General features: G+C 40.2%; 2 non-coding genes across 2 annotated transcripts; one reads left to right on the top strand and one right to left on the bottom strand.

Moving 5' to 3' along the window:
* The first annotated feature begins 7,467 nt into the window (after window positions 1-7,467).
* LOC148565571 (small nucleolar RNA R71) lies at window positions 7,468-7,574 on the top strand. Its single transcript, XR_015884525.1, has one exon. It is a non-coding gene; the product is annotated as a small nucleolar RNA R71 (small nucleolar RNA).
* Window positions 7,575-11,724: 4,150 nt separating this feature from the next.
* Window positions 11,725-11,831, bottom strand: LOC148565570 (small nucleolar RNA R71). Its single transcript, XR_015884897.1, has one exon. It is a non-coding gene; the product is annotated as a small nucleolar RNA R71 (small nucleolar RNA).
* Window positions 11,832-12,147: the final 316 nt, after the last annotated feature.

Here is a 12,147-nt window from a genome sequence, read left to right as displayed (position 1 = left end):
AAGTAAATTCATTAGCCATATCAGTAAGTAATTGATTAATGGGGTGTTCATGCAGAAAGTTGTTGCAGCATCACTTTATTGTTTCTTAGGTAAGAATGTCACTTTTTATGTTTCCACTAAAACACTGCTATGGCCTCTTGTTATTCACATATCCTTGGCAAGTTTCTTTTCTTTGTTTTTCTTTTTCTTTGAGCTTATTTGCTCCTTGTTGCTCAGTGTCATGTGTTGCACAAGCCTTTGGCATTTTCTTTTTCTTATCAGTGCACTACACATATTCACTACAGGCATTTTAGTTCACATTTCTTCTTGAGACATTGGTACCCAGCACCTCTTTGTGTACTAAATGTTTTGTATTTAGGTTGCTCTTGATAATGGACTTTTGGTTGATAATCCCGGGTTAGTTAACCCAAGTTACCAAGTGTTGAAACACTCCTCAGAACCTATTCATCCAAGCATATCCTTAATACATAAACACCACAGGCATTTGTCTCAGAAGTTCAAACCATTGGTGCCTAGCTTATTTTCTCAATTTTTTTTTTTTTTGCTTTTTGGTTGCCCTTTTTCAGTGGCTTTTTCTTCTTCTTCTTCTTTCTTTTTCATGGCCAAAGACATTTATTCATCAAGATCCATAGACAGCATCCTAAATTCCACTAAAAGTGACAATTCTAACTTTATTTCTTAGTGAGCTGACTATTCAATCAAACATGCATACCACCACTTAATCTTATTTGATTTCTTACTAAATGGAATTGAGTTACTTTTGTTCAAACTTTTCTTTTATTTTTGGAAACAGAACAAGCATGGCAAGCATACATTTAAGCAAGTGAAGTTTATCCAGACACTTAGACTATCACTTATTTGGAAATTAAACAAACAGACAAACAAAAACTGCAATGACTCAAACTTAAAGCAGTGATGCATGCAAACTTCCAATATCAGCAATTCAAAGTACAAGCAATTAAGTGACAATACAACCTTTTAGCATCTTCTTTGTTGTTCATCATCCTTCCTAGCCTTGGTGTTCTCTTTGATGATGATGTATATTCCTTCCATGAGATTGATTGTCTTCCTGCAAAGCTATTAGAAGTTGCTTGTTCCCCAAGCACTTTGAGAGTTGGTTAGCATGCATGTATGTTTGTAGGCCTCTGAACTTAGATTGGTGTGTGAACACCAAACTTAGTTCCTTGCCATATGCAGCAATTGGGATCATATGCAGAAATCCTCATGTGCTTTTATTAAGAAAATAACTATGAACTAGAAAAAGAAACTATGAACTAGAAATTAAACTATTGTTTAAGTAGTTTCCCTGATTGGTTGGAGCTAGTGACTAGTCATGCTGAGGTAGAAATGTGCTTTTAATAAAGTTTTTGGTGGAACACCAAACTTAGAATCTCATATTCACCCTTGAATTGTTTTGGTGTGCAACACCAAACTTAGCTCCTTGCAATACAGATAAATCTACTTAACTCTTTTATTGAAATAACTAGAAAAGAAAAACTACCTTTGGTTGGGTTGCCTCCCAACAAGCGCTTCTTTAACGTCATTAGCTTGACATGTTGTTCCTGACTTTCTTCCTCTTCCTCCAGTTTGTTAAGAGGAATGACTTCAAGTGGATAAAGGAGCTAGTTAGTGCCCCTTGTTGTGAATGCTTCTTTCCGGCAAGCTTTCCCTTGTGATTGGCTTGAGTGAACTTGCTTGTTGGCTCAGGAGTTGGATTGTTCTTCGACCTTCTCTTCTTCATGGATATGGTCCTTTGTTTCTCGGTCACAATCCTCATTTTGGTGCTTATTTCTACTGCCTTCACATCCTTGATCTCAGAACTTGGTTGTTGTTGGACAGTTGGAGTATCCTGTTCATCAAAAGCTTCCTGAATTTGTGGTTCAATGAACCCTTCCTCTTTGCAACTCTCTGTTTCATTGGAGTGTGATCTCCCTTGATTGACTTTCTCCCTTTCTTGTTCTTCTGATTCCTCCCTTGGGTTTGCCATGGTATCACTAGAAGAATTGTGGGTAGGGATTTGCTTTGATAGATATCCAATTTGTGCTTCTAGCTTTTGAATGGCAGCACCTTGATTTTGTAAGTTGGATATCACTTCTTCCTTAAAGCCTTTCAAATCGGCCACATCTCTGCCCATGGTTGCAATCATTCCTTCTATCCTGTTTAATTGATCTTGAAATTGTTGGCTCGGATTAGGTTGGTGGGGTTGATTATCTTGGCTGTGATATGGTGGCTGGGAGTATGTGTTTTGTGTGGGCTGATAGAGTCTTTGGTTAGAGTGTTGGTAGTGGTATGACTCTTGTGTGTAGTGGAATGAATTGTATGAATTTGAGAAGGAATTTTGTGCTGAGAAATGCTCAAGTGATGAAGAATTTGGATATGTAAAACTAGGAGGTGAGGTTGGATAATTCAGAGGTGATGGCGCTTGATGAATGGGGTGTGAATAAGTGAAATCTCTTTGGTTTTGATCTTCCCAGCCACAACTTGAGTAGTGATCAAATTCACCAAAACATGGACCATTTTGTGGCTCTGGGAATCACCCCGTTTCCTGTTCCTGATACTCCCACCCACCATGAGCATAATAACATGAATCATTCTGTGGTGGTGGAGAGTTTCTCATGAATTTTGATTGACCAAAAGATGATGGATACTCCTTTCTTTTTTGCAATGTGCTCAGTCTTAAACAATACTCATCCAAAGATAGTGAAAATTTCATAGTGAGGCAATATCACAAACAGCTAGTGGTTAGTATGCTAACAAGTGAATAAGCAAAGAAAACAAATTAAAATTTGCAGAAATTAGCAGTAATAAACTGAAACAAAAACTATTAACAAAAGAAAAGAAAAATTGCTCAATCTAGTTAACTTCCAATTTGAGAATTGTCAATCGAAAACCAATCCCCGGCAACGGCGCCATAAACTTGATGCGCATAAACTTGTTATGCTACGATTTAGGAAATTGCACGATCGGCAAAATTCCTTCCGGCAAGTGCACCGGTTATCGTCAAGTAAAAACTCACAATAGAGTGAGGTCGAATCCCACAAGGATTGGTTGAGTGAGCAATTCGGATTAGAAGTATGTTCTAGTTGAGCGGAATCAAGATTTAGATGAGAATTGCGGAATGTAAAATTGCATGAATTAAAGAGCGAGAAGCTAAATTGCTGAAATTAAAAGGGATGGGGGTGATTGCATGAATTTAATTGCAGAATGTAAAGAGAAAGTGGTAGATCAGAAATGGGGAATTCATTGGGTGTTAGGAGATATTGAGATCTCCGAATCAAAACATTTTTTATTCCTTCCTCAACCAATGCATTCATTGAATTTTGCTTGGCAATCTTATATGATTGGATCCCAATCCCTTGGCTCACCAATTCTCTCTAAAAACGAACAAATTCCCAATCCCTTGGTTTAAATGTTCATAAGAAGAGATGATGCTCGATCACTGATTATACCACACAGTTTCATGAACCACAATTTGGTAGGATTACATGTCACAATATCCATCCAAACCCCAATCCAATTCACTGTGAGAAAGCTTCTCTAGCATGAATCCTCCATTCCTTTCCCAAGGTTCCGAAGGATTCCAATTATGGGTAGTTTCTTTCCCAAGACAACTACCCAATGGAATTAGATCGAGAAGCTTTCTAACAAAATTCAAGAGAAAAGATTGAAGAAGAAGATAAAACTATTATTGATTCATTGAATTACAATAGAGCTCCCTAACCCAATGAAAGGGGTTTAGTGAGTCATAGCTCTGAATTCAATTACAAAACTAAAAGAAAATGATTTCCAGTTCTCTCCCCCTCAGGGGCTGGATTCCCCTTCAATCCCCTCCGTGTGTCTCAAATGTAGAAACTAAGGCCTTTAAATAGGCTCCCTAAATTACAAAATGAAAATGAAATTCAAAGCAAATTACAATCAAATGAAAATAAACTATTCTAGATGATTCTTGTGGCCTTGATTTGGTGTTGTTGATGGGCCTTGCTTGCTTGAAGGGTAGAGTGACATAATTGATCCAAAAAGGATAATGATCCATTAAACTACACTCAAACGTTGCACCCCCCTTTCTTGAGTCGTCACTTTGTTCTCTTGTCAACCTTGCCAATTTGATGCCAAATATAGACTATTATACCTCGTTGGAAAGCTATGGATGTCAGCTTTCTAACGCAACTGGAAGCACCTCAATTGGATCTCTATAGCTCAAGTTATGCTTGATTGAAGGTGACAAGGTTGCTGGTTGGTTCGACAGCGTTTAAGCCAACGTTTAAGTCACTTAAACGTGCTCGAAAATGCCAATTTTGGGAGCTCAGTTGCATTGTTCACCCCATACTTCTATATATCGTTGGAAAGCTCTGGATGTCTACTTTCCAATGCAACTGGAAGCGCATCATTTGGAGTTCTACAACTCGAGTTATACTCCATGGAAGGTGAAGAGGTCAGCTGGCCTGATTGCATGTTGGTACTATGCTCTTCTATGCACATTACGGGGCTGTTTTCTCCCTCAATTTTTAGTATCCACCATGCATGCCATATATGCTTGGAAAGCTCTAGATGTCTTCTTTCCAATGCATTTTGAATCACCTCATTTGGAGTTTTGTAGCTCAAGTTATTTATGTTTGAAGAAGGCATGGTCAAGCTGTTCCATATAACACGTTTAAGCTCCAGTTTAAGGTTAAACTGAAGCTTAAACGTGGAAATGGAAAAGGTAGCCCTGGAGGTCGAACACGTTTAAGCTCCAGTTTAAGGTTAAACTGGAGCTTAAACGTGGAAGCTTAGAAAGGTAGCCCTGGAGGTGTCGAACACGTTTAAGCTCCAGTTTAAGGTTAAACTGGAGCTTAAACGTGGAAATGGAGAAAGCAACCCTGGAGGAGAAACTTGGTCGAACACGTTTAAGCTCCAGTTTAAGGTCAAACTGGAGCTTAAACGTGGAAATGGCTCCCTGGTGCACTTCCCATTTCTGGCGTTTAACCTCCAGTTTAAGGTTAAACTGGAGGTTAAACGTGGACATGCTTCCTGATTGGCATTCTCATTCTGGCGTTTAACCTCCAGTTTAAGGTTAAACTGGAGGTTAAACTTCAATTCCAGCATTATATGGCTTGGTAGTTTAAGTTCCAGTTTAAGCTTAAACTGGAACTTAAACTCCACATGTGATATTCAAACTTCCTTTATTGATTTTGTTGCTTCCTTGCCTAGCCTCTTCTTCCCTGAAATCATCCAAACAATTGCATCAAAGTCTTGCAAAAATTCATGAGAATTCTTCCATTCTTAGCTTTCAAGGAATATAACTAAAAACTCATGGAATTTGCATCAAAATCTTCATGTTGAATGATTTAAGACAAGCATGACTATTTGGCCCAAAATGATTACTTAAGGCTCAAGAAAATGCATAAAACAACTAAAAATAAAAGAAAAAGGCTAGTGAAACTAGCCTAAGATGCCTTGGCATCAACTCTGTTAATAGTGAAGACCTTAGGTAACTGAGATGGTACAATGGGGAGATTAGGGAGGATATCTGGGAAGTAAGCTGAGATCACTTTATCTCCTGGAGAGAGTTTTTCCGTAGGGATCTTCTTGTTCCTCCACCCCCTTGGTACCTTCTTCTTTGTCCCTTTTGATGTTGCCTTGCTCTTGGTGACTTCTTCTAAGGGAATTTTGTTGTTGTGTTCACATGCCTCTGGTGGTTTAGGTTCCTCCAGCTTCTCATTGAGCTGTGACAATGGCTGTTTGCCTTGTGCCTCATGCAATGGGGTTTTAGGATGTGTTGGTGGTGCATCAGTGCTTGTTTCCTCTGTCAGCATCTCAGTATGATCATTGCTTGGTTCTTTATTTTCTTGGTAAGCTTCTTGGGAGAGTTTGAAGACATTGAAGCTGAGTTGCTCATCATGGATCCTTAATATTAGCTCCCCTCGCTCCACATCTATGAGTGCTCTGGCTGTAGCTAGGAATGGTCTTCCCAATATAATTGGGTGAGTATGACTCTCTTCCATGTCCAAGATGACAAAGTCTGTGGGAAGAAAGTATTTCCCCACCTTTAACAACACATTTTCCACCACTCCTTTTGCTTGTTTTTGAGTTTTGTCAACCAGCCTGATGACCACATCTGTAGGCAATATCTCATTGATCTGCAGTCTCTTCACCAGGGTTAAGGGCATTAAGTTGATGCTTGCTCCCAAATCGCATAGTGCTCTATCAAACATTGTTTCTCCTATGGCACAGGGGACATGAAAACTCCCTGGATCTTTTCTTTTCGTAGGCAACTGCGGTTGAATGAGGGCACTGCACTCCTTGTTCATCACTATAGTTTGGCCTCCCTTGAGTGAGCTTTTCCTAGGGAGCAGCTCCTTCATGTACTTGATGAATGCAGGCATTTGTTGGATAATCTTGATGAACGGTATGTTCACATGCAGAGATGTAAACAAGTCCAGAAATCTTGAGTATATTCTCTTCTCCACAGCACCATTGAGTAGCTGGGGAAAAGGTGCATAGAGTCTCAGCAGCTCCTGTTTTGATATTTCTGGTTCTTGGTATTCTTTTTCCTCCTTCTCTGCTGAGGTATCTTCAGGTTGTTCTGACAGCTTGCTTGGCTTGTCCTCAGTCTCCTTATCACTTGTAGTGACCATCTTGCAATCTTCCCATCTTACTTTCTTTGTTTCACCTCTCGGATTCTTCTCTGTGTCACTTGGGAATCCATCTGTGGGTTTGGGAATTTGCTCAGAGAGATATCCTACTTGAGATTCCAACCTCTTGATTGTGTCTCCCTGGTTCTTGAAACTGGCTCGCACTTCCTCCTTGAACACCTTGTTGTCTTGGATATCCTTGCATATGCCTTCAAGTAGATTTTCAATCCTGGAGATTCTTTCATCAAAGGATGATAGGTCAGGTTGAGGAGGGTTGTTCTGGCCTTGATATGAATGTGGAGAGGTGTTGTTATTGGGATGTTGATATGGTCTAGATGTGAAGTGTTGGTCAGCTGCATTGTTTGGATTTGGGCGTCTTTGATCAAGGCTTTGGTCTTGTTGATTTCCCCACCCAAAGTTTGGGTGATTCCTCCATCCAGGGTTGTAAGTCTTGGAGTATGGATCATGGTTCTGCCTAGGTGAATTCCCAATGTAGTTGGCTTGCTCCTGACTACCCTCTGCTTCCTCATTCACTCCTTCTTGGGTTGTTGACGAAGTGGAGATTGCTGCTACTTGGTTCCTCTCCATCTTCTTGGTGAGGTCAGCCAGCTGCTGGGTAATGAGCTTGTTTTGGGCCAGCAGAGCATCTACATTGTTTAGCTCTATTACTCCTCTTGTGTTTCCTCTTTCGGAAGCATAGAAGTAGTCGTTCTCTACTACTGTTTCAATGACATCTATGGCTTCCTCAATAGTCTTCTTCTTGTTCAAAGATCCTCCGGATGAATGGTCTACGGCCTTCTTTGACTCATAAGAGAGCCCTTCATAGAAAATGTGCAGCTGCACCCATTCATTGAACATATCTGGTGGGCACCTCCTTGTTAGGTCTTTAAACCTCTCCCATGCTTCATATAGAGTCTCACCATCTTGTTGCCTAAAAGTTTGGACCTCAGCTCTCAGCCTATTGATTCGTTGAGGAGGGTAAAATCTTGCTAAGAATTTGTTCACCACGTCTTCCCAAGTTGTCAAGCTTTCCCTTGGGAAAGATTTCAGCCACTTGGCTGCCTTATCTCTGAGTGAGAATGGAAATAAGAGCAGTCTATAGGCATCTGGATGAATACCATTAGACTTCACTGTGTCACATATTCTTAGGAAGGTGGTTAAATGTTGATTTGGGTCCTCTTGGACACTTCCTCCGAACGAACAGTTGTTCTGCACAAGGGTGATGAGCTGTGGCTTCAGTTCAAAATTGTTGGCATGGATGGTTGGCTTTTGAATGCTACTTCCACAGTTTCCTGGGTTTGGATTGATATAAGAGCCTAAAACTCTTCTATCCTCCCCAGTATGATTTGCTCGACCTCTTCCGCCATGGTTGTGAGCCTCTTCTTCATGATGGTTTTCCATATTTTCTTCCATGTTTGGTTCAAAGTATTCCTCAAAGTGTTCCTCCTCTTCTTCAGCACCAACTACACGTTTGTCTCTTGCCTCCCTCCTTAATCTAAGGAAGTTCTCTCAGGTTCAGAATCAAAGGAAGTTGAAGCCCCGCTTCTTCTCCCTGTCATACAACCAACAAGTACAAGCAAAGAGAATAGGTGCAGAAAGTATTTCTGTCAGAATTACTGTTAGTGTGAGTGATGCAATATATCAAACAGTTAGTGGGTTAGTGGGATGAATAGTAAATAACAAAGAAAAAGTGGGGGGGAAGGAAGAAATTAACTAAAACAGGAAGTAAATAACTCAAACAGAAATTTAAATCAAACAAAAATAAAATGCTCAATCTAGTTATCCTCCAATCTAATCATTGTTGATGCACAATCATTCCCCAGCAATTTTATTTTAAATCAAACATTGATGCCAGGGCATTTTGGCCAGTTTCACTGACCTTTTCTTTACTATTTTTAGGGTAGTTTCATGCATTTTCTTAGGAAATAAGCTAGTTTTGGGTAGATATTCACTTACACCTGGATTTAAGCATACATTGTGCATTTTACATGATTTCAGGAGGATTTTGCATGAATTTAGTGACAAATTGTATGCTGCATTACCCATGACTTGGACTAGAACTTTGATGCACTCTATTGCTTGATTTCAGGACCAAAGGAAGCAGGGAATGGGAGGTAACTTGCAAAGTTAATGAGAAAAGTGACTGCCAATAACGCTCTCGAAGCCATCATTACCCACGTTAAGAGTCACGTTAACTAAGTTAACGTGAACTCTAATGTGAAGTAGGGAATTTGAGCCAATGTTAGTGACGCTTAACATTATCACTAACGTTGGCCAATGCTCATAAGTGGCCACGTTAGAGTCCACGTTAACTTCACTAACGTTTGTCTCCTTTCCCCCTTTTGACGTTAGAGTCCACGTTAACTTAGTTAACGTGGCCTCTAACGTCAAAAGGGGGAAAGGAGGCAAACGTTAGTGACATTCAACATTGTCACTAACGTTGGCCTATGTGCACAATGCCACGTTAACTCTCACGTTAACTTGATTAACGTGGGAGCTAACGTGAGGAGGAAAGGGTGGTCGACAGCGTTAGTGACACCCAACATTGTCACTAACGTTGGAAGCAACCACACAACCCCAAGGTGCCACGTTAACTTCCACGTTAACTTAGTTAACGTGGAGGCTAATGTGAAAGAAGAAGGTGATGGCCAACGTTAGTGACACTCAACATTGTCACTAACGTTGGAAGGAACCACACAAGCCACTATGAGCCATGTTAACTTAGTTAACGTGGAAGCTAACGTGGATGAGTAAATAATGAGCCAACGTTAGTGACACTCAACATTGTCACTAACGTTGGGGATGGCTAAGCATGGCCACGTTAAAGAGCTATGTTAACCTAGTTAACGTGGACTCTAACGTGAGACATGGGGGCACATTGGAACGTTAGTGACAATGTTGAGTGTCACTAACGTTCTCGAAGGATGGCAAGCCCACGTTAAAGAGCCACGTTAACTAAGTTAATGTGGGCTCTAACGTAGGAGCAAAGGGGGCTTTTCAACGTTATTGGGAAAGTTGAGTCCCAATAACGTGTGCGAAGGACCTCGAGGCAACGTTAGTGGCAACGTTTGTGCCACTAACGTTGAAGTTAACGTGGCTTTTACTTAGGAAACGTTAGTGAGAAAGTTGATTGTCACTAACATTCTCGAACTCATATTTTCACTAAACATTAACACCCCTAACGTCCTGAGCAAAAGTCTCTGTCCACTTCACACTTTCTCTCTGCAAGTAAAGCCAAGCCCAAATGAAGAAGAGAACTGCTTCAAACTCAAGATCCAAAGGCCCAAGACTTGAAGAACCAACTAGAAGATGAGAAGAGTAGTATATATAGGAGTAGCTTTGAATTATTAGAGGGAGTTCTGAGAGTTGGAAAATAGCATAGAACTACTTCCTATATTTTACTTTCTTGCTCTTCTAGTTTTTATAATGTATTCTCCATCTTTGTTTTCATTTTCTAGAGCTATGAACAACTAAACCCCTTTCATTGGGTTAGGGAGCTCTGTTGTAATTTGATGGATCAATACTAGTTTTCATTATTCTTCTTCTATCTTTTCTCTTGATTTTACTTGAAAGCTTTCGATCTTCATCCAATTGGGTAGTTATCTTGGAAAAGAAACTATTTATACTTGGATCTCTTCGGAACCTTGGAAGAGGAATGAAGAGATCAAGCTAGAAATGCTTTCTCATGCTGGACCAAATTGGGTTTGGATGGATATGTGACTATAATCCTCTCAATGCTTGATTTGGAAAATGCATGTGGTATAATCAGTGATCATACTTCATCTCTTCTCATGAGCAATTGACCAAGGAATTGGCTATTGATCAAGATTTGAGAGATTGACTACAAGAAATTGTAATTCAATCACTTAAGATTGCCAAGGAGATCAATGAGTGCATTGATTGAGGAAGAGATGTAAATGAGATTGATTCGAAGAATGCAACATCTCCTAAGCCCAATGAACTCCCCATTTCTGATCTTACCCATTCTCTTTAATTTCTGTCATTTACATTTATGAGCAATTCCCCCATTTACTTTCCCGCCATTTAATTTTCTGCAATTCTCAACTTAATTCCTGATTAGCTCAACTAGAACATTCCTTTAATTAAAGTTGCTTGATCAATCAATCCTTGTGGGATTCGACCTCACTCTATTGTGAGTTTTTACTTGACGACAAATTCGGTACACTTACCGAAGGAAATTTGTTATGAGACAAGTTTTCTGTGCATCAAGTTTATGGCGCTGTTGCCGAGGATTGATTGTGCATCAACAATGATTAGATTGGAGGATAACTAGATTGAGCATTTTATTTTTGTTTGATTTAAATTTCTGTTTGAGTTATTTACTTCCTGTTTTAGTTAATTTCTTCCTCTCCCCCCACTTTTCTTTGTTATTTACTATTCATCTCACTAACCCACTAACTGTTTGATATATTGCATCACTCACACTAACAATAATTCTGACAGATATACTTTCTGCACCTATTCTCTTTGCTTGTACTTGTTGGTTGTATGACAGGGAGAAGAAGCGGGGCTTCAACTTCCTTTGATTCTGAACATGAGAGAACCTTCCATAGATTAAGGAGGGAGGCAAGAGACAAACGTGTAGTTGGTGCTGAAGAAGAGGAGGAACACTTTGAGGAATACTTTGAATCAAAACATGGAAGAAAACATGGAAAACCATCATGAAGAAGAGGCTCACAACCATGGCGGAAGAGGTCGAGCAAATTATACCGGGGAGGATAGAAGAGTTTTAGGCTCTTATATCAATCCAAACCCAGTAAACTGTGGAAGTAGCATTCAAAAGCCAACCATCCATGCCAACAATTTTGAACTGAAGCCACAGCTCATCACCCTTGTGCAGAACAACTGTTCGTTCGGAGGAAGTATCCAAGAGGACCCAAATCAACATTTAACCACCTTCCTGAGAATATGTGACAAAGTAAAGTCTAATGGTGTTCATCCTGACGCCTATAGACTGCTCTTATTTCCATTCTCACTCAGGGATAAGGCAGCCAAGTGGCTGGAATCTTTCCCAAGGGAAAGCTTGACAACTTGGGAAGATGTGGTGAACAAATTCTTAGCAAGATTTTACCCTCCTCAACGAATCAATAGGCTGAGAGCTGAGGTCCAAACTTTCAGGCAACAAGATGGTGAGACTCTATATGAAGCATGGGAGAGGTTTAAAGACCTAACAAGGAGGTGCCCACCAGATATGTTCAATGAATGGGTGCAGCTGCACATTTTCTATGAAGGGCTCTCTTATGAGTCAAAGAAGGCCGTAGACCATTCATCCGGAGGATCTTTGAACAAGAAGAAGACTATTGAGGAAGCCATAGATGTCATTGAAACAGTAGCAGAGAACGACTACTTCTATGCTTCTGAAAGAGGGAACACAAGAGGAGTAATGGAGCTAAACAATGTAGATGCTCTGCTGGCCCAAAACAAGCTCATTACCCAGCAGCTGGCTGACCTCACCAAGAAGATGGAGAGGAACCAAGTAGTAGCAATCTCCACTTCGTCAACAACCCAAGAA

Source organism: Arachis ipaensis, chromosome B5, assembly GCF_059453495.1.
Source record: "Arachis ipaensis isolate K30076 ecotype BB chromosome B5, ASM5945349v1, whole genome shotgun sequence".
NCBI classification, from domain to species: Eukaryota; Viridiplantae; Streptophyta; class Magnoliopsida; order Fabales; family Fabaceae; genus Arachis; species Arachis ipaensis.
The sequence above is the reverse complement of the archived record's forward strand: the minus strand, read 5'-3'. Positions and strand labels throughout refer to the sequence as shown.